Source organism: Phalacrocorax carbo, chromosome 3, assembly GCF_963921805.1.
Source record: "Phalacrocorax carbo chromosome 3, bPhaCar2.1, whole genome shotgun sequence".
Lineage (NCBI taxonomy): Eukaryota > Metazoa > Chordata > Aves > Suliformes > Phalacrocoracidae > Phalacrocorax > Phalacrocorax carbo.
The window spans coordinates 114,127,508-114,149,870 of record NC_087515.1 but is presented as its reverse complement, the minus strand read 5'-3'; the positions used below and the strand labels follow the sequence as shown (position 1 = coordinate 114,149,870).

At 38.2% G+C, this 22,363-nt stretch overlaps 1 long non-coding RNA gene across 1 annotated transcript in view; it reads left to right on the top strand.

The window, feature by feature from the left end:
• Positions 1-17,563, top strand: part of LOC135312679 (uncharacterized) — a 31,339-nt gene extending 13,776 nt beyond the window's left edge. The window contains exons 2-3 of the long non-coding RNA XR_010372372.1: positions 12,755-12,989; positions 15,940-17,563. This is a non-coding gene — a long non-coding RNA (uncharacterized LOC135312679). The remainder of the gene's footprint in view (positions 1-12,754; positions 12,990-15,939) is intronic.
• Positions 17,564-22,363: the final 4,800 nt, after the last annotated feature.

The following is a 22,363-nucleotide window of genomic DNA, read 5'->3' as shown; positions in this document are numbered from 1 at the left end:
TCACAGCTAGGGCTTCAATTGTTGGGGGGGATTATCTTATCTGTTAGCTGTATCAAGCTAAGAAAGATGGAGGTGCAACACCGAATGTCTTATTAACTGCCAAAATAATTACATCATGGGCAAAAAGTAGAGGTGAAAAGTACTTACATCAATTTCTACTCCTAGTCAGTTTATGTGTTCTGGAAAAAAAGTCTGTATCTTATATCAAAGGTCTCAGGCAAGTTTCATACTTTACAGTCTGACAGCTTCTGCCCTTTCAATGTAAAATATGTATTTTGATAAAATATACTGGTGCTGTTTTTATTTTCTCATCCTCTCATTCAGCTATTTTTGTTGTTTAAATATCTTCACAGGATATTTCTTCCTTTGTATATTTTGTTCACTTTTAGAGTTTTACAATGAAAGGTGGCACAGTTAATGTGGCATTCTCCATGCATTCATCTTTCTCCAGGGCAATGGTCATTTCTAGCAGTTGGGCTGCTCCTGTGGCTATGAGTAAACACAGATATTTATGGAATCAGCATCCAACTGACAGGTAATATTAAAAAAAAAAAATTAAATCAGAAGTAGAGAGTGCAGCCAGGGCTGTCCTTAGTGGAGAAGGTGGACAGAATATGTGAGCTTGCTCTAAACCCTGAGGTCAGCAGTTTCCCTACTGTGGTTACCTGGACTGCATTTTTCGTTCTTAAACTAAAGAAAAATGTTATTGTCAGAACCACAGTGTGAGCCAGGAAAGGCTGCCACTGTGGGAGGCAGTGAGAGTCCCAGCTCCCAGCAATCTCAAAATAAGGAGGAGGCAGGATGTACCTCTGTGTGGGGTTCAGCACCCAAGCTCAGGCGTGACAGGATGCAGGGCTGGACACTGCTTTCACTGAGAGAGGCTTTGCGGGGTGCTGTGGCTCCACTCTGCCCTCCATGTGCCAGCTCTGCTGTGCACCCCTTGAAATCCTCCCACAAAATGTCTTTGGTGCCACAAAATAGATGAGCAAGTGCCCCACTGAGCAGGTACAAAACTGAAAATTTGCAATACAAAGCAGACACAATTTCCTTATTGTATCAGGTCCATTCAAAATATTTTATCCTCTCCCTTGCAAACAGTCAAAGCAGAAGCAATTGTCTATAAAGGGCTAAATCCTTCAGTTACAGCCCTCCCAAAAGTCATTAACCCTGCAACAGGGTTTGGACGTGGTTTGCAGCCTACCACTTTTCCTCCCATAGGAGTAGTGGTTGGGGCATTACTCAGAAACACTAGAGGGAGAAAGATTTTAAGAAAGAAGTAGGAAGGAGTCTCCTCCTGGGAGAGGCCAGCATGGAAATTGTGGTTGGCAGGAACATAATGCCTCTGTGCAGGAGAGGTGATGAGAGACTCTGTAAGTCAGCAGATGGGGAAAGCTCAAACTCAAAGAAAGCTGTTTGACTGTTTTAGAAAGCAGTCATGGTGGGAATTACAGAAGAGTAAAGGCAGGTTTGATATTTTGAGAGAAGGGCTGGGGACTCATTGGCTGCCACCCTGATTTCCTTGTGAACATCAGAAATGACAGTGTCCACCTAATGATGTCTGAAATAATTTTTCAAGAGGGGAATGTCTGATTGCCCTTCCCAACACTTATTTTGAGCATCAGCTGCTGTTGCAGTAAAATATCAGCCATCCCCTTAGCTTCTATATAAAGAGGAGGAGAAAAAGCGTTGAAAATTTAACCTTTTATTCCCCAGGACTCCTCTGCTCTTTCACCGAGACTTTTATTTTATGCTTTCTGACTTTCTTTTTTCCTTTTATTGTTTCTTCTATTTCATCCAGAAAAATTCATCACACATCTAAATTTTTGAAACTCCCTACACATGCTGCTTTAAAGTGTTCTGTTGTATGAAGATACACTTTTAAAAGCAATGACTGACAGGTGACAATGCTTTGCTAGGTGTGGATCTGCACAGTGGAAAGACAAGTTGTCAACTGCTAGTGACAGACATAGAAAAAAGGAAGAAGACAAAAACTGCCAGAATATTGCAAAGGACAGATATCCTCAGGCCATTCTTTGTGTTGGAGAAGCAAGTTTTAGCTCTGAGGGAATGAAAGATTCTTTCCCTGAATGTTTCATAGTTAAATCTTCACTACACGGTGGTTCAGCTGTTGGCATTTCACTGTCTAAACTCACTTGTCTTCAGTGATTTTATTTGGGGGGGGGTGTGTGCAGATATATGTGTGTGTATATATATATGTACCTGTAGACCTCTTTTGTGAATAACCACTGTCCTGCACAGTCTTTTAAAGAAAAAAATGTACATTACTGTAACTACTATACTAAAAATTCTGGCACATTCAGACTGACCAAGTGTCTGACACTGAAGTGTTAACACCAGAACATTTCTTTGCTGTTGTAACTTGATGTCTGCTTTCCTCCTGTCACAGCTGGCCATTACTGGTAGCTAACAGCCAGGAGGAAAACAAGTACCTCTCTGCACGTGTGTTTGGTCCTCCCAGGGGTATAAATACACAAGAGAAAAGCTACAGCAGGAGGGGCCAATTCTGATAATAGTTTTACAGTACAGAGGTCAGAAGGCTGGAGACATGGAAAGGGAGAAAGGGAATTATTTTCATTAGATCTGAGAAAAAGAATCAGAATGGCTGATACAAGTCTAATTAATTTTAGGATGGACTTTCAGAAAAAGCTTTCTGAGTGATGAGGTCCCTGAAAATAAGAAACAGCTGTGTTTTGTGGGTTGTTGTGTGGGTTGTGTGATGCCATTTGAAATGTAAGTGGACAAAGAGCTCAAGTACGTAGTCTAGAAAACAATCATTTGGCACTAGGATGGAATAAATGACTTAATAACATGTCTTTTTCCTTGTCTAATTTCTGTGGCTCCATGATTGATTAACAGTCTTCTGCCTGCTAGTGTTACATTCACTGTTATAAAATCCTGTGGCATAAAATTAATCTAAGTCTGACTCAAGTTCAATTAGGAGTGTGTGCAAGTAATGGCAGTGATGCAGCAGCAACTGGCCATGAAATGTGAAAATGAAACTTTAAGATAGAAAGTGAAACAAGGTTTTATAAGAAGCAAGTTCTTTCTCCCTGTAGTGCAGTCAATGCTGTCAGTACTCTGCACCTTAAGTTCTTTAAATCCTGTATCCTAATTCCATGTTCCTACAAACATCCAGACACAGATGAATCTTGGCTCCCTTGAGGAGATTCATTGACCTGATTGGGACTACTCGTATGTAATGGTATACCCTTTCTGTCATAAAGCTGGAAGACCTTGTACAGACATTAACTATGCTGCTACAAATCAGAGAGATGTGCCCAGTGAGTCATTGGCATAGCATGGCATAGAGCTCAGGTCTAGTAAATCAAATTTTCCCTTCAGGAATACAATGCTTTAGGTGTTTTTACACAGTGCTTTAGATGTTCCTTTTATTTCCAATGAAATTACAAAAAAATCTAAAAATTTAAACATTCATCCCAGAACCTGACTTTTCAGACACTTGTTTAAATCAGCTTTACTGGTGTAAGTAATATATGTGTGTTTATGCATATTGATCTGTGAGGTCTAACAGAAACAATTTTATGCCAATAATCTGCTAGTATACAAAATGTATGCTAGGAAAGGCACAAGAGTCCAAAAGTTGAAACTCTGTACAGCCAGTCTTTAAGAGATTTTTGGTAGAAAAGTAGAAACCTTAAGCTGATTGTCTAGGTTTAAGATTATTTAAGGCTATTATTTCCACTGATGGCCAACGTACGCTGCTACCCAGATAGCTTCAGAAATGGCTTTAGCTATCACAGTACCAGAAGCAAGCCTGAAACTCAAGTCTAACATTCCTCTATTGTGTCTTGTTTTCAGCCTGGTAGGAAAGCAAGCCCCCTCTATGTGGCCTCCTCCCTGCTTGCAGCAGAACCCTGTTCGCACCCACAGATTCACCACTACAGCTTATAGAGTTTAACAGGAGGCTTTCATCAGTGGCCTATGCTCAGTACAAACAATTTCACCTGAAGACAGGGCTATGCCTAATAATGCAAAAAGGTCGATTTAGCCACTGCCTTCACACTTTCAGACAGTCTTTGTGCCTGCCAGTCACACGCGTGTCCTGTCCTTACTAGGGGACAGAGTAGTTATGCAGTTAGGCCTCTGAAGTACTGTTGATGAACACCTCCCATTGACATCATGACAGTTGGTCAATAAAACAAAGACAAAAGGAGAGTTTTCTCACACTTCACAGCTATGAGTCTTACCTTTGGAATCTGGAACAATAAGGGTTGTTGTTACAGTCACCCACTGCCCTGGGCAGCAGCAAGTCAGAAATGACAGTGCTCATCCTGCCAGACCTCCTTTGGAAACAGATTGCACAACAGCACTGATAGCATTTATAATGGTAATAACAACACAGATACTTCTTTGTGCAACAGTAAGAATTAAGAAAAACTTAAGCGTTTTCTGCAGTGTCAGAACACTTTGAGTCAGCAAGAAAAATGAAAATGGCTCCTCTATGGAGGTCTCTGGAGAGAAACAAAAAACCCAACCTCTAAGTGCCACAGCTGCCAATGCTTCTCTGTTCTATTCTCTCTTAATGACAGGTTTTAACCTTAAGAAGGAAGGAGGAGAAGCTTTTACTTTCCAGTTTACCTCAGCCTAAATTATCTTATTTTTTTTTATTTGGATGACTTAAAATGTTCTTTTACAATAAAAGGACTCTCCTTGGAAAGTCCCAATTTTAGCCAGTTTCCCATGATAAGTATGAAATACTTTTTACTGTGCTCCCCTTCAGCTGCCCTAACTGCCCAATAAAAGGCCAAGAAAATTAGATTAATTATTCTACCCTATTTATAAATTTTCACAGGAAACAATTACTGTCATAAATAATGAATGTTTCATATTTACAAACTCATTGTTGGTCCCTTCCCTCCCCACCCTTTTCTTACTAGAGAAGACACATTTGCTTTGCTTATCCATAGAACTGGCTTTTCTTTCATAAAATCTGGCCAGATCTACGGTAGGCACATTTTCCAGCACAGCAGTATCAACTAAGTTTATTTTTATTTTAATCATTTTTTTATATTGTCAAAAACTTGGTTTAGATATGGTTACACTAGGATGGAAAGTGGTTTTGCCAGTATAACTTATTCCACTTGGGAACCAGTATTTTCTGTACCAGCAAAATGACTTCTTTTTCTTTCTGGCCAGTAGAAGCTGCACCCACACAAGGATGGCTTGCCAGGACAGTTATATTGGTAAACTTTTCCTCATGCTGACCAAGTCTCCAAAACAGCATTGCATAAATAATAGAGGCAGGTGGGAGCAATCATAAGTGAATGCCAAAAAAATACAGCTGAGTTCATTCTTATGTCAGAAGCACTGTGGTGGTGTGGTTCTGTTAAGGGTCAACTATTTTAGGCCGGGTGGAGAAAAGTGCAGAAGGAGATGACACACTTCAACACTGCTTAAATTCTGCCTTTGGAAATAACTTTACAGTTAAAGCAGTTTTGAAAAAGAGTAGGGACAGATTATGGCATGACTCCAGTTCCCAGGTGGTCAGGACCAGAAGCTAGAAGAGATGAAACAAGAGGAGAAGCTCTCATGGGAGTAGCTGAAGAAGAGGAGAGTCCTTTTTAGTCAAGCCAGGGAAGAAAAGGAGATAAGTGTGGGGTGCTGGCTGAGGGAGACAGGAGCTTAGGTGGGCTAGGCCAGTATGAACACACAGCTCTTGAACACGTATTTCTGTACTGGCTCCCAGCGTTTGTTGGATGAAAATCAAGGCATTGGTTATAATTTAAAAGGCATGGCTGGCTCTGTTCCTGGTGGTCTCCAGCACTTTTTCATCCTTTCTGGTTCTCTTTCACTGCAGCTTCACTGCTGGTCCCAAAGGCTGGGCTCCAGCAAGGAAATAGTATGTGTTCTCCTTGGGAAAGGACTTCTTGTCGGGAATTTGCTAGTTTCTGTAGTACAATAGCAGCCAAAATGGATCAGTTTTTTAGTTTTTAATTGTTTCATGTCCTGTTATATGTTCATTTTTGTATGTGTTGTATTCATGCGTATTGGCCATGTGGGTTCATTTTCAAAGGATGTGTCTGGCATAGCCAGGGATGATCTCTGCTCTGAAACAACTTTTTTGAACTACACCAGTTGTTAACAGATGTTTCTCTGAGCAGCTGTAAGGCACCTGGATATCGTGATGAATGTCACAGTCTAACCAAACTAAATAATGCCTATATAGTACATAACAGATAACCTGAGTATCTACTGCTGGTTATGACATTTGTAAATTTAGTCCCTGCTTTATGTAAATAAGGGGTGTTGTAAATATTTAGATATGTCCTTCTCTGTATGAAAGTATATAAAGCAAAATGTATACTGAAAATGTCAGAGTAGCCTTTTATAACACAAAAAAATTGCCAAATGGTCCCAATTTTTACCTTTCTTATTTAAACTAAACCACCAGACTTAACCAACTGTTTTTCACAGGTCTTCCGTGATTTTCTGGTTTTATAGACTTATACTTTAATAACGGTCAACAAAGAACTATATAGGGAATTTGTAGTGTGCCAGTGTACCTTGTCTTAATTTTATATGAAGACAGATATTACCTTTACTACAGCAAAGGAAATTAATCCAGAATGAGCTTGAACCCTTTGCTATTAATGCTTAGTGCCTGAAAAATGTTTATTTCCATGTGTTTCTCCCTGCATCCTGTTGGACTCATTTTACAGTCTGACAATGGCTTTATGGATTGCTTAATCTTTTATTTTTGTAAAGAAAAGTCAAGACTTGCCTTCCTACTAGAACAGTGTTTCTTTTGTCAACAGGGGTTAATGAATAAAATTGTTTTCAAGGTCAGATTGGCAAGTCAGGCTTATAAAAAACATCACCTCATGCTTCAGCAGTGATAAAACAATAATTGCAACTCAGGTTTTGCTTCTTTCTCTTAAAAACATCTGATTAAAATAATAGTAATAACAGAACACTCTGACATGCATCATAGGTTCAAAAACTAATTCATACTCTTCCATACTCTTGCATTAGTGACTAACTTCCTCTATCTGCAGAATAATGTAAGGACACAAAAATCCCTCTGCAACAAATGATAAACTTCTATTCAATATCAGGATCAGTTTAGGTGGTTTAACAAAAGGCTTGTGTAATAGAAAAAGATTTTATCTTGGTATATCATTTCCTTTCTATTTTCTTGCTGTTTGGTCTCAATAATTGGAATTACTGTATCCTTTTAACTCCTTGTAATTCCTATTTAATTTAGAGTTGGTTCTGTGTTCAGAATCAGAATTGGTCAGTTATGCAATACCTGGTAAAGCACCAGTTACTGATGGCTTCTGTAGATACTTTTGCTGTTTGGCCAGAAAGACCCTTAAAAGCTTTTTAAAATGGCATATGAGGATTAAATTGCACGTTGCGAAAATCTAAGTTCCACTCCCCCCACCCTGCCGTTGGTATGCTTGAAATAATGTATATCTCAACCAGTACTTCAGATTATGCTTAATGGTAAATTTAGTCAGGAATGCGTTTTTACACTCGTAGGGCCATTCTCCGTTATTACATTCATGTGCCAAACTGCCTCAGCACAGCGGCAAGTAAACAGCAGTAACAATCCCAGTAACAGCCTTGTTAATAAGCTGAGGAACCTGAACAGAGAATCCATTTCTAATTTTGCATATTTTTTTCCCAGCTACTTTTTTCCAAGCAGGACTGAATTTGTTGTTTGGTTTTCCCCAGCCCTCACCATGTAACTCATCTACTTACACCTACCAAACTGAGTGCACAAAGGTGATGGGCATATTTTGATATCTGAATATTAAGGAAGGAAGATTTCACTTTTGCCAGTAAAACTGAGAATCAGTTAAGTTGTTCTGTTGTTTTTAAGCCACTTTCACCATTGTGTAGGTTGATCCACATACTTGTGTGGTGATGTAGCAATAGTCTAAAAACCAGAATTAAGCTAAGCAATAAGTAAACTTGAAGAAGTGGGGGAAAATCACATTGATTTCAAAGGTTTATGAATTGGAAAATAGGAAAATTTTCAGGAAATAATGTGGCAAAATTACATTTGATATAAATTGAAATTAGAAGAGCTAAGTTAGAAATACACATACTCAGGCCTCTTTTTTGTGTTATTATCCTTCATCAAAAAACTTCTGACTCCAGAAGTACTCCAGACTGAAGCACCTCCATTGCTCTTGCTTGTTATACTGTGTGTAGGAAAAAGAGTCTGCTTTTTTGTAGACAATGACTCATATTATGAAGAACCTTAAATAACATTCTTCAAGCCATAATTTTCCCCTAGAAGTTAATGGAGACTCATCAATTTCCCCTCTCTTCTCACTGTTGTAAAGCTAACGGTATAGATAAATCATATGAGTATTTGAAGCACACCATATAGTTTTGTCTTATTCTGCTCTTTGCATGGTATATTAAGATGCATCTGAGGAAAATGGCATTCCTTTGAGTGGATTGGGGTAAACCTGGTCATCTGTCATCTTCTAGCTAAGTTTAGATTACAATAAGGATCTGAGAGTACAAGATACTATGTATAGCAAGGGATAAATACTTGAGAACGGTAACTAAATCCTGCATTTTGGAATTATCGCTGTGACCAACTGCCCATGAAATGCTTTTCATTTTAATGTATAGTGTGTCTGTATATAATTCTAGATCTGTATTTATATCTGCAGCCATATGCTGCTAGATTTCCATCTCCTGTTCAGACAAATTACTTGAGCTGCAGTTGCCAAAGCAAACAGAGCTCTTTTTTTCCTCAGAAGCACCGAACATATAACACATGATGCACTTCATTCTTTCTTATGTGATAACTTTTAAAATAACAAGCTACTAATATGCATGGTGTGTAAATGGGCAGCAAAGTTAAAATGAGAGGGGGAAGTAAGAGTTGTACATTTGTTACTGGAGGTTTGTTAATCGGAGAAGCTGTTTGGGGAGCACTTCTCAGAGAAAGCAAAAGACACATGTGAGTGTTCTGTCATAATTCAGTATGTTTTCCTGCACCCCAGATTAGTCTGGAAGATGTAATTGCTCACCTCAGACTGGTTAGTGGCAGAGTCTGTTAGAAAGTTTTCTCTAAATCACTGGAGGTTAATGTCTTGCAATATGAGGATCGCCGGGGGCTGATTTGTTGGTTTTATTCATTTTGCTGTGATCTGCTTATTGGAGTGGGATACCAGATGTGGAGCCTAACTCTTGAAAAAGAAGTTACCAGTTTAATCAAGAATGTAACAAATTCAGAGATTAATTGCAAGGCAGGGAATAGCAATAGGCTCATTGATAATACTGTCAATATATCACTAGACAAAGCTCCAGAAAGGTGTGTGCCTTATCTCATTGAAATCTTGTGTTCATCTGCAGATTTGACAGCAAGCCTTTTTCAGTGGAGCAAATCTATACATATTTTCCAGCCAAGAGTTATGAGTGGGAGTTTTGCCTGATTTCAACAACTTAGTAATCTCTCTTTTGGCTGACAATGAAGCAATATGAATATTTTTTTGCAAATATTTGTCTGGCAGGGGCTTATTCATATTCCACTGTACAAAAATGTTTGAGTATAAATTAAGCAGCAGTGTCAGCTACCCTGTCATCAACATGCTCTTTGCAGACTTACCTAAGTTTTCAAGAAAAAGCATGATCACCTCCTGTTTACTGCATGCCCTTTGACATTTGTCAGCTGCTTCCATATGCCAGCTAGCATTCAGTATGGAAAATGACATTTTGTATCAAAAAATATCAAAAACTACTCAGAACTGTAATAATCAATCTGTTTCTAGGGTGAGATTTACCTCCGGTAACTGTAATGGTGTAACAATTGGAGATTTAGTCTACCATACTTCTTTAGACTCAGTAGGATGATAGTAGTAATGTAATAGTTTTTAATATAGACTATAGGAATTTGTACACAGCACTGCCCCCTGTCACAAATTGTTACCACTTTTACAGCTTAAGACCAAACTCAGTGCTTTCTCTTGTTTTTCAAAATATTTGTGGTAGGTAGTTTTCTGCTGAGGAACGAAGCAAAGGACAGTACAGTAAATCTCAAAAGTTGTGCTATTCTGTGAATTCTACTGGACTCTAAAAAGAGATGCTCAGTATCTTACAGGGCGGATATGGAATTGAGACTTCTAACTGAAGTGTTCTCACCCTCTTTCACTCTTTATGGGGAATAAGGAAAAATGAGGCCCCCTGTTTGATCCTGCTCAACTGAACGAGGTCCAAGAAAACACCCATTAGTGAGAAGGTGCCCCTTGCTGTTAGCTCTTCTTTATTCATAGGCCAAAATAACTGAGTTGAGGTGATCAGTGACAGTATGAAAAGTGTATACTTCCCCCTTCCTTTTTCCAGGTCTGGACAGTGGAGGAGGAAGAGCAGTATTCTGAAGAAAGCTTGTCTCGGCTGTGCATGCACAAGATATATTCTCAGAACAAGATTATCTTACCCACCCTGAGTGGTGTAAAAGATTGAGGTCTAATATGATGTGGTCCTGTAGCTCCTTCTGTAGTTGCTAAGAAGAGGTGGGCTGCTCCAGATACTCTCCACACTGCCACAATCATTCCACGTCTCTCAACCACTCACACTACCGTGATCTGACTTGCCTTCTGAGGTGGCTGATTTTCTTTCCTCCTCTGGCTCTAGACAAAAGCAAGACTCCTGTCTTGGTCCAGACAGCTTTATATGATGAAAGTTGGCTCAAACGCACTCTACAGTTTGTTAGTGGAACCTGAATTGTCCAACAAAGAAGAGTTTTCCTGATGGAAACTATATGTAACTATTGCATCCTGTAGTACAGGACAATGCCTCTACTTTCTGTTAATTGCACTGAATAAACAGCAGCAAAACCTTTGCCTTGGCAAGCCTATATTTTCTCTATCCTGTTGAAGTAAGGTTGCCAGCTGTATAAGGAAGTTTGCTAACCATTCAGATAACTCCAATGTTCACATGCAGGATTTCACAACTAGGTTTACTCTCATTTATTTTCCAGTTGATAAAAAGCATAAATGTAACTAAATCAGGTTATAGGCGTCGTCAGAGAAACTACATTGTTCAGCCAATACATGTACACGCTTGAAAAAGAAGGGGCCCTTAACAGAGATAATTGAAAGAGAAAAAAAACCTATGACATTTATTTTTAGCTACTCAGATGTAATTAAGGCTGATGTTTTGATAGTATTAAATAATGAGCTATGTTGATGTAAGAAGGTGCCATCATTCAAACTTAATCATGTGTCTCTATGTTTCTTGTGCCAAGTGAGTCCCTGAATTACTTAGGCAAATGATTGTAGAAAGTGATTCAACTGTTAGCTTAAATGCAGTTCTCACAAAGATTACATGGAAAAAGTGATAATTTCTCAACTTATTTGTTCCTTGTCTTTATGCTCCATCACATGCTTACTGGCATTGAATTACCTCTGACTGTAAGGTACTCAAAATTCTTTAATCAATATGTATGCAAATATATTAATGTTAAAGTTCCCAGATGTCATGGGTTAAATCCTTAACATGTCTTTCAGTTCTATCTTTGTAAATCAAACTGCCACCAGATTTCATCAAATGAGAACAGAGAAGATGCTAAAGGAAGATATTGTTTGTTTCATTGTTGCTGCTTATTAAAAGCATGGTGATAAATGTATGCTAGGCATTTACTTACTACTGGCAAAAATAGATTTGTGCTTTATGTGATGCCACAAAGTTATTGATTCTGTTAGACAGCTGGCGTCTACTTTGCCTGATGCAGTATGAAATAAACAGTTAAATGAGTTAAAGTAGGTAAAGGCAGAGTTCTCTTCAAAGGACTTTGTTATCTGTTGTAATCAGCAGGGTTTGAACAGCAAAAGCACCACACTGCACTGAAAACCTCAGCCAGAATCCTTATTATTTGCAACATTATACTGGGAAGACTTGAGATATAAGGCGAGTTTGTAGAGCTGGCAGTTAGGAGGAGAAAGACATATTTTTTACTTCCCATCCGATTGTATTTGAAAAGTAGCAGAGTCACTGTGTAACCATAATAAAAGCTTCTCGTACAGTCACTTTCCATTCAGTCCTCTATCAAACTTTACGAAGTATAGCAGCACCTTCAGTCTAGCTGAAAAGCTGAATTTTAATATTTTAACTCCCTATTTATTTGGGTTTTCTAAGATTTTTGTGAAATGTTGTTAGTAATATCTTACTAAACACAAAGGGAGTTCTTCTTATGCCCTCATTTTGCCAGTGATTCCAGTGGTAATAGCAAGGAATATTCTTCACTGTTTATTTTGAATCCCTTTTCTCTAATTCTCTCTTGCTTAAAAAACAGATCTTTCAGGAATTATAATTCTGAGAAGTCTTCTAGCCACCAGTTGGGAACCTTGGTTCCTTGAAAAAGTAGGAATCAGCTGTAAAATCATAGAGTCATAGAAATAATTAAGGCTGGAAAAGGGACCTCTGAAGGTCACATGGGCCAACCTCTCACTCGGAGCAGAACTAACTTCAAAGCTGATCAAGATGCTCAGGGCATTGACCATTAAGTTTTGAAAATCTCCAACAGAAACTTAACAGCGATTCTGGCTTATCTACTCCAGTGCTTAACTACTCTCACTGTGAAAAATTTTCCTTGGTTGTTGTCAATATTGTGTCTATTTTCTTTTAACCTTCCATTGTACACCTGTGTACAGCACCAAAGCATTGCACAGCCCTGATCCTCCCACCATCTGGAAAAATAATTTGCTGAAGTCCATCACACCAGCTTTTTTATTTTTACCCTTTATAGAAAGCTGGATGTGAAGGATGAGGCATACTTGAATCTTATCTTGATGTGGATCTCAACAGATAAATCTAGCCCGTGAATCTCTCCAAACTGCACTTCCATCTGGATTACATACAACTGTTTTCAGTCTTGTGGTGACACTCCCAGAAGAGCAGAGTGTGGAAGGATGGAGCATCTGGCAGACACCAACTAACTAGTCCGCTTAGGGATCACATTGCCAGTTTTGAAGGAGCCTGAGGTGAAGCACAGGGTCTAATAAAGCTTCTTCAAGCATTAACGAGAAAGAGTGTGAGGGGGAAGTTATTGGAAGTGATCAAGGGACGGATTAAACCAGTGGTGGAGGCTGAGAGCCTGAAGCTGGGCTGGCCAGAGGGAGATGGTGATGGTGGGAGCTCCCTCAGCAGCTAGAGGGCCTGGAAAGGGAAATAAACTGTGAAGAAGGAAGGAGGGCATTTTATTTTCTAGGGAAGACAAGCATATCCTCAGGGAGGGTTTCTGATCTGGCTATGATTTTGAGGGAAAGAACCATAATTTTTGTTCTTATTTGGGTTTAAACTGAACATTCTTGCTCTCCCCAGCAAACCCATTGGACCTGGTAGATTAGAAACTGCCAGCTCCACAGAAACCACCTTGAACAGGAAAAAATTCTCTGTGGTGAAAGTTCCCCTGAGTAGTCTCGAAAGTTTAGCCTTCCAGTTGCAGGTGTTCAGTGGTGTCAAAGCAAATCAGCCCTTCAGTGACAACAGTGGCAATGGATTTTTATGTAGGGAAAGCAGCCTTTAGTCTTCTGTCCTGCCTGGTGCTACACTGACCAACTCATTCTTTTCTGGTGCGGTGGCCATAACTGCAATGAAATACTGCTCTTCCTGTCTCACATGCACTGTAAGAGCTCTTTGCTAATCAGCCTTTCCAAAATAGATGATTTAAAAACTTCTGTGTCTCCAGACCTTGTCATTACGGGTCCAGAAAGAAGAATGCATATCTGAGAGTACTGACAGGAAACCTTTGACCATTCAGGACTATCTAAAACTGGCCCAGTACAGTAATGACTGACGACTGTTAGTGCTTTGTGTAAAAATTACTAAATAGCCTCAGGCTTTGTTGGAGATTACTGCCCAGATAAAGGAGCCACAACAGGTCTTTAATTGTCGGTCTCACTGCTTCTAGTAATTTTCACTGGAATAAAAAGCAACTGATAGACTCTGTGGATAGAAAATCCATCAATCTTATTTAACATGAAACAATCCAGCAGTTCTGAGTCTTTTAACGATAAGTAAAACATATTCTTTCTTCAGGTGGCATTATGGCTGTTAATAGGAGCGTATCTACTTTTCTACCACCTCTAAACATGTCTTTTCAGCTGCTGTTGGTTAATCATAGTACAGTTTTACTGCTACAAGTCCCTTTGCAGTCCCCACAGGACATTCTCAATTGGAGACCTCTTACTGCATTGCTTCAGGTTTTTTTTTTTCTTTTTTTTTTTTCCTGATAAATGTATAACCCTGAATGAGTTGCTGCCGGCTTCTTTACGAGATCCTTTTAAATGCTTTCCCTAGTGCTGGGAGCACATCTTTCTTTTTCTTTGTACAGTTTTTGCCCTTGACAACCAAAAACAACAATAATAAAAAGTGCCCAAGAGCTATTTTAATTCTTTATAGTTATTATAATTGCAGTTTTCATGGGATTTCCCTGCTGTTCCTTGGAAGCAGACAACGGTTTCCATATTGAAGCAAGTCTGTGGTACACAGTAAGAGAGTGTGAAATAGAATGGTGATGTTTTAGGTATAACCTCCATATTTATAAAAAATTATCACTTTATTGTGTTAAAATTAATGCCCTCCAATAACAGTTATGGCCTCCTATTGAGAATTTCATTTCCACTTAAATTCACAGTACCAAGCACAAGGTAATACTCATCTGAAGTATAAAGAGGTCAATGCCTACTGAATTTTTTAATAGAAATATCTATCACCCTTTTCAAACCTATGTTTCTTTAAAAATCTAAGTGTGTTCAAAAAATCCTTCTGGAGACCATCCTGCTTGTTTAGGCTGCTAAATGCCTTTTAAAAGATACTCAGCAGCAAAAGCAAGAATTAAAATTTCACACAAGGCCTGCTGTGTAATGTTTTGGTGGAAGTATTTAAGAATGGAAGAGGACTCAGGTTGTTGTTATAGAGGACTTGAGAAAGAAATTCAGAACAGTAACTCAACAGATTTATTAAGATGTCACTTTTGGGTTTCTTGGTCATTGAGTTACTGAAGCTTAGAAAGTCATAGCAAAAATATTTTAGTTCATATCACTGTAATACAACTGAAATGTATTATTACTAGCAACATCTTAATATGACAATTATTAATAGCTACCTTTTTAAAGAGGTAGCATTTGACCGAAAAGCAAAGTTTTAACAATGAATACTTCAATCTGTTTGTATTCTGATCGATTTTAAAATAATTTACTTGTCATAAATATTCTGTTATAATTCTCCACCAAACATCTGCTGGTTTTTTTTGTAAAAGCTATCAGCACAAAAGACCAAACTGTGATTCTGTTGTCTGTGAATAGCGGTACTATGGTAAATAACAAAAGTGGTAAATACACCTGTTGGGCAAGCTCACCTGTTTTGCTATAGAATTGGTTATTACCCCTGTTGCCCAAATCAGATCACGATGCCTGTGTTTACCTTCAGTTGTACCGCACTGTAGCATCTTACTTTGCTGTTCCATGGTTGCTACTCATGGAAAATTGCTGTTCATTAAGAAAGGCAGCAAAATTTGGCCTCAGGGACTGAAATATTGTTATGCATTTTCAAAGGAGCCTATACTAACCTCTGAATTGGCCCTGAGTTATTTTCAGGTGTGAAACTGCATTCACCAAAAGCCAGGGCTAGCCTCATTTGGTGCATAGGAATAGTTATATATGTTTAATTTGGTGTCGTTCTGTGAAGTACATAAGCACAGAGATTTTGTGGGTTGTGAAACACTGGCACAGGTTGCCTAGAGAGGTTGTGGAGGCCCCATCCCTGAAAACATTCCAGATCAGGTTGGACGGGGCTCTGAGCAACCTGATCTAGTTGAAGATGTCCCTGCTCATTGCAGGGGGGTTGGACTAGATGACCTTTAAAGGTCCCTTCTCTCCCAAACCATTCCATGATTCTGTTATTTTCATCCTTCTCTTTTTTTTTTTATAGGCAGCAGGAAAGTCACCTTCATTTCTGTGGTACAAGAAGAGCACGCTGACATTACTCACAACTCTGGAATTGGTCATCTTTCTGAACAGTGGATCTGAGCCTCGGTCCCTATGCAGGCCAAATACCAAGACAGGAACAATTCCTCTTGAATAAGTACATCTCAAAGAAAGAAAAAGTCTTGTTCTCCAAACATTTCTATAATTGATATTTATGTGTTTATATGTGAGCTTTTATGGCCATCCTGAAAAGAATTATTGGGTATTTTTCTACAGATATTTTCATACATGTCTGGAAGTCAGACACTTTCAGAGTGGGTGGTAGATGAGATTTAATGGAGCATGGCAAGAAAAGACAGAAAGCAAAGAATACCAGATAAGCTGTAAATTATGGGGATAAGAAATGTATATTTATTCCAGATTGACTCAACAACTATATAATTTTAGATGATATATTGAGTTTGAGCTGACTATCTCCCAAATGAAAGGAGTAAGTCTCTATGGCTTGAGCTCAAAACTGTAGGCTCCTTTACTGGGACAGTAATAGGATCATATCCTTTGTGGTTCAGGCATGGGGGAGAAGAAGAGGGAAACTGATCTCTACAAATGTTCTGTGCAAAAGATTATTCCACACAGTGTTTGCTGGAAACAGCCTACGGGCTGGAGCTGCTGGGGAGGTCATACGGGTTTCCAATTCAATGTTTCTGCTCCAGATTGCCAAAGCAGTTGAGTGACTGAGCTTTAACTTGGATCCGTGAATAATAGTCTCCAAAGGACTTTATATTGCCTGGGGATGCCAGGGTCCTTGGCACCTGGAGACTTATATTCTTCTGTCCCAGTGCACCCTATGGACATTAGGAGGGGACAGTTTTACCATTGGTCTGCTGGAGACTCTTTCATATGAGGAACAGAAGTTACCCTTGGAAGCTGGAACCATCACTACTAAATACCAAACCATCTAAAGAGCTACAATAGAGAGCTTCTCTGAACAGACGTATTTTTAGCTGTTCATTCCAACTGTGGTGAAATTATGCTATGCAGAAGCATTACTTAATCAGGTTTGATTGTAGCCACAGCACAATTTAGTCTCTTTCATATACTGCCGCCTAGTCTAGACTACTAGCTCACACAATATTAATGCGATACAGATTAAAAGAATGTTGTTGGAAAATACTGAAAGCAATCCTTGTTTATGTTCCACTCCTACTAAAACTGAAATTAAAATGTCTATTCTTCATCTACTGAATAGTCACTTCAATAGTATTCATTTAAAGTCGCCTAAAAATTCTTAGATTAACATTCTGCAGTTGTAGGTTAAAGAGAAAGGGATTTAATTATGCTATTTTCCTGAACTGAGAAACTACTGCATGAAATTTCTGTTGGGATAGAAGGGAAAGAAATTAATAGATTCCCTTGTGTTTATTATGGGTTTTGTTCTCTTTCCATGAATATTCTAGGAAGCAAGATAACAGAAAGTGACTTTCATATAAATCTTGAGTAATATTCATGAGAAACTGATTTTGAATTCTGAACAGCAAATATCCATACAAGGAACATGATTCTGTAAGAAAAGAGCCCTCTTTCCAGTGCATTTTATTCTGTGAGACAGATTATGTATTTGTGCTTATCTGAAGGCTGAAGGCCTCTTTGCCAGAACAAATTATTCATTGAAATAGTTGCATTTAGTCTTCCAGGGCTTTGGCCTAAAAGAATGAATCTAGCTCCCATAGGAATCAATGAGTCCGAATTATGCCCACAGTCTGATGTTCCTGAAACTAATATTGCATGAAAGTGCAGAGGAGCTTCTTTTGGGGACACACAAAAAAAAAAAAAAAGCTATGACAAAATTTTTGGAGGGATACAGAAAAGAATAAAAATCATTCTGTGAGTTCTGTAGGGTTGTAGGATTTTTTTGTTTATTTACTTTTCTTTAGGGTAAACAATTACTATGTAAATCTTTCTAAGGAGTAAAAATCCCCTTTATTAGATAGTTTTAAGAATACGTGTTATGAATTTTATGAACAGGATCAAATATTCCTCAGCAGCAATTCTGCTGACTCAGCATAGGGGAGGTAGCAAGAGTTTCCCAGACAGTTTCCTTGCAAAGGGAAAGAGAGTTTGGGAAGGCTCATATAACACCAGTTCCTCTAGGTGTCCAGAACAAAAGGCAGTTCTCCAGCCACAAAAATATGGATGATAACAGCATTGGGAAACTGGTCTTGCATTGTTAAAATAAAGAATAAGGTCTTAAAAATATATAAGGTATGGGTCAGTCATCAGAGCATGAGACTTTTTTTAAGATTACTTTTTTCTTTTTTTTTTTTTCATAACTCTTTTACCCGTATGTTCAAAGTTTTCTTTTGCTATGCTGAAGGCTAGAAACTTACTTCTGGAGAACAGAAAGAAAGAAGGTATCAAAACACCTAAATCCAAATAAGAGAATTTTAAAAAGATAAAACAGTCAGTGACACTATTCTGATCACAATACACAATTTCATGTGGTTGTCTTTCTTACATGTAAAGAATAGACTGAAGTAGACTTGGTAGTAGTCTACATTATGTATAACAGAAGATTTCTGATAGCAGACAGCTCTTTAATGACAAAAAAACCCCACCAAACAGTATGGTTAAATAGTTGGAATCTTGAATTATCAAATTCAGTCAAGAAATGACCCTACAATGTGGCAATTTCTCTGCAATGTGAAACCTGATAATACCTGGGTCTTTAGTATATATGATAATGGAAAGTTAAGTTTAAGGGCTTAACTCTGTAACTAGCTAGTGGTGACATTTTTTGCCCTAAAATCTGGACACGCAGCTTCCCTCTGAATATAAAATCTAAGATGATGTGAAAGACCTGAAGACCTCTGTTTCTGAACTGCTTGGACTATCCACCTCTCTGTTGCGGCTGCTCTTCTGATCCAATAAATGAATCATTCTTGTGATTTTTATCACACATCTTTTATACTATTCTTTGATTTTATTCTTAAAACATAGTTTCCCGCAGCATGTGCTTATGCAAGAATATTAGTTTCTGTTAAAATAACTAGTTATTGATTTTTGAAAGAATATGGTTGATAATGAAGAAACAGTCTATATTATACGATGATACATTTTTAAATACCTTATTATTTTTGCCTAAGACAGTTTTTATTGTATAGCACAAGGTTTGTGAAGGCTGTTGATTAGAAGCCATCACAAATTAGAAGGCAAATTTTTAAGCTTACATAATATTTTCTGATTATTCTTTTTTTTAAGTGAAGTATGTTTAATGGAAAACAATATTTGTAATTTTTTCAGCTTACTTCTTTTTTTTCCTCAATACCACCCTGTTATTTCTCCACTCACCCAAGCATTTCTGATTTTCAGTTACATACATGAAATTATAATACATAAGAATAAAAATATACAGACCCCTATTTGTAAGAAAAAGGACACTTCTGAGAAGGGTGATTCAGGAGAGGTGTGCATCAGTCTAGTAGAGATTTTTCACCTATTCTGGCAGTTCATTTGTTGTTTATAGTCTATTTTTCCCTATTCTGTAATATTCAGTGTACACATGAAGGCAGTATTTTCTTCTCTTTAATCCTCTTAGTTCAGCATATATTATCTAGCTTGTGCAATATTTTCTTATTACCATATAGGGTGTTAAAATAAACTGTCCATTTTCCCAGTGTCATTAGAGATTCTAGATTTTTTTCTGAGATTTTTATTAACTGTATTTCTCCTTTCAGTTAATATAAATTAGATCTTCTGCTGGTGTTAGCCAGTATAAACTGATGAAGCTTTGCAGATTTATGCAGCTGAAATTTAAGTTCATTATTTCAATAGGTTACATTTAATGGTAACCTATAAAGTCAGTTGCCTGGGCATCTGAAAATTAATCCCCGCACAATGTGGGTTGAATTATTCCCATCTATGCTGGTACGAAGGGGACAAGAGTGAGTAAATGCACGCACAGATAATCCGTTACTGAAGACCTGTGATGCTGGAACCTCAAATGGGCATTTCCACTGAGGACCACCCTATACCGAGTGAAATAAAACCAGTTCTGCTCCATTGGGCAGAAGCTATAGAGTAGGTCAGATACAGGTACTTGAATGACTATGTCTGATCTTACAGTGTGACGGTTTAACCATGAGGTCCTGCTCTACAATTTCTTCTGCTAGTATTCAGTAATAAAAACCTCTGGGTATAAGTTTGTTATGGAAAATATAGACTAAATAAATCACTTTCATAGCAGAAATTGTGCACATATCTACTCTTAAGGCTTAATACAGTGCTATATTCTGTTGCTTTCTTGAACCAGATGGTTGGTCATACTTCCTTGTTAGAGGTCTTCAAAACCACCTGAACACAGACAACATTCATTATGCTGATCCAGTCCCTCTTTCAGATTTATCCTTTTGTGGCCAGTACACTAATATGGCTTTTCCCATGGCTTCTATCCGTATTTCTTTGCCCTGTTTCTCTTCCCTTGTTCTTGCTGAGATCTGGAGAAAGGGGAAGGACCTTCTTACTGTCTTATTCACCTGTGAGAAAAGACATATAGAAGGAACCTCTCAGAACCCGTAGAAATGGGAGCAACAATTTGATGATTAAAGTGGTTTAATTTCATTCAGGGCAGGTTATTGTTTATGGCTCTACTAACTATCTCCATTTTATAATAGAGAAACCAATAAAGAGATGACTTGTTACTGAGCTTACACCAGCATGTGGGAGACCAAGACTCAGCTAGTGAGGACCTAGTCACTCACTAATTTCAGAAACCAGCACATCTCCAAACTTTTCACGCCAGCTATATTTTTCAAGTGCTGCTTTCCAAAAGACGATGAGAAATGAAACGGACTAGTGAAGGCAAGTGCAATGTTCTTATTGGTCAGAAGTATTAGAATAGAACAGAACAGAAGAATTCCGTTGGAAAGGACCTACAACTATCATCTAGTTTGATCATTTCAGGGCTGACCAAAAGTTAAAGCATGTTATTAAGAGCATTGACTAAATGCCTCTTAAACACTGACAGGCTTGGGGCATTGACCACCTCTCCAGGAAGCCTGTTCCAGCGTTTGACAACCTTCTCAGTTAAGAAATGTTTCCTAACACCAAGTCTGAACCTCACCTGATGCAGCTTTGAACCACTCACATGCCCTGTGGCTGGATGCCAGGGAGAAAAGCTCAGCACCTCCCTTCCCACTTCCTCTCCTGAGGAAGCTGCAGAGAGCAATGAGGTCACCCCTCAGCCTCCTTTTCTCCAGACTAGACAAACCTAAAGTCCTTAGCCACTCCTCACAGGAGTGGCTATTAGTAGTTAGGGATCATAATAAATCCAGGCTATGCTTGTCTGTTCATACTGAAACAGAAAATTAAAAAATAACTGTTACCAGTGAATTGAGAATTAATGTTGAATAAGATGGTTATCCAGTATACAGATTGAGTGAAGAATATTCACATAGCTCAAGCTCAAAAACTGCTACTTACTGTTGTGATACTGGAACACAACACATATAATTACATTTAGTGCCTATTTTAAAAGGAGAAAGAGAAACTACAGTTTTGTGGGCACAATTTATTTCAGGCATAAATGCTGATATTCTGATGGTAGTCAACAAAACAAGCAGTCAGAGGTCTAGAAGATAAAACATTTGAACCTGCAATTTAGTGCAGAGATATGAATGTAGATTCATAATTATTTTCATTTGCAAGGCTACTTGCCCTCATACATCAATCATTAGCTTGTTTATTAAAGCTTTTGGTAATTTAGACAGTTCTGCCACAAACTGATATACGCCTTCATTGTTCTGCAGCCACAGCAACAGAAAATATTACATCATATTATTATAAATTATATTCTTTAATTGTTTTTCTAAAACAAGATCTTGCTAAATTTTTTTCCTTTGGTGAGGTCAAAGCCAAATAAGAAGTGTCAGGCTGCACCAGTTCAGCAGCTGCAGAAATGTACTCGTCAAGTTTTGCATTGCTGAACCAATAGCAGACATTTTCCTATGCACATCTGTCCTTTGATATATATACATTCCTCAACCTAGATCTGTATTTGTATTCACAGCTGTATAATTATTGTCTATTGTACTTAGAAAGGGGACAATTATATCCCAAGTGGAAATCACAAGTATGTCAGCACAAGGCTTTTTCTTTATTTGGTTAAATACTTCACCTGTCAGCAGCCTTCCACATCACTGAAGTCACAGGGACCAGTATGACAACATAGCAGTTGTGACCAGCAAATTTCACCTGCATCCTTGTATCTGCATATAACATCATGTGAGACAAGGCCAGCACTGAGAATAAGGATTATTCTGTTAGCTTTATAGAAGGCTGACAGCATGCAAATGGAGGGATCAGTAAGACAAATGAATTCACAGTGATTAAGCAGACTCCCACCTGCACCTTCAGAGAAATGAGGAATCGAC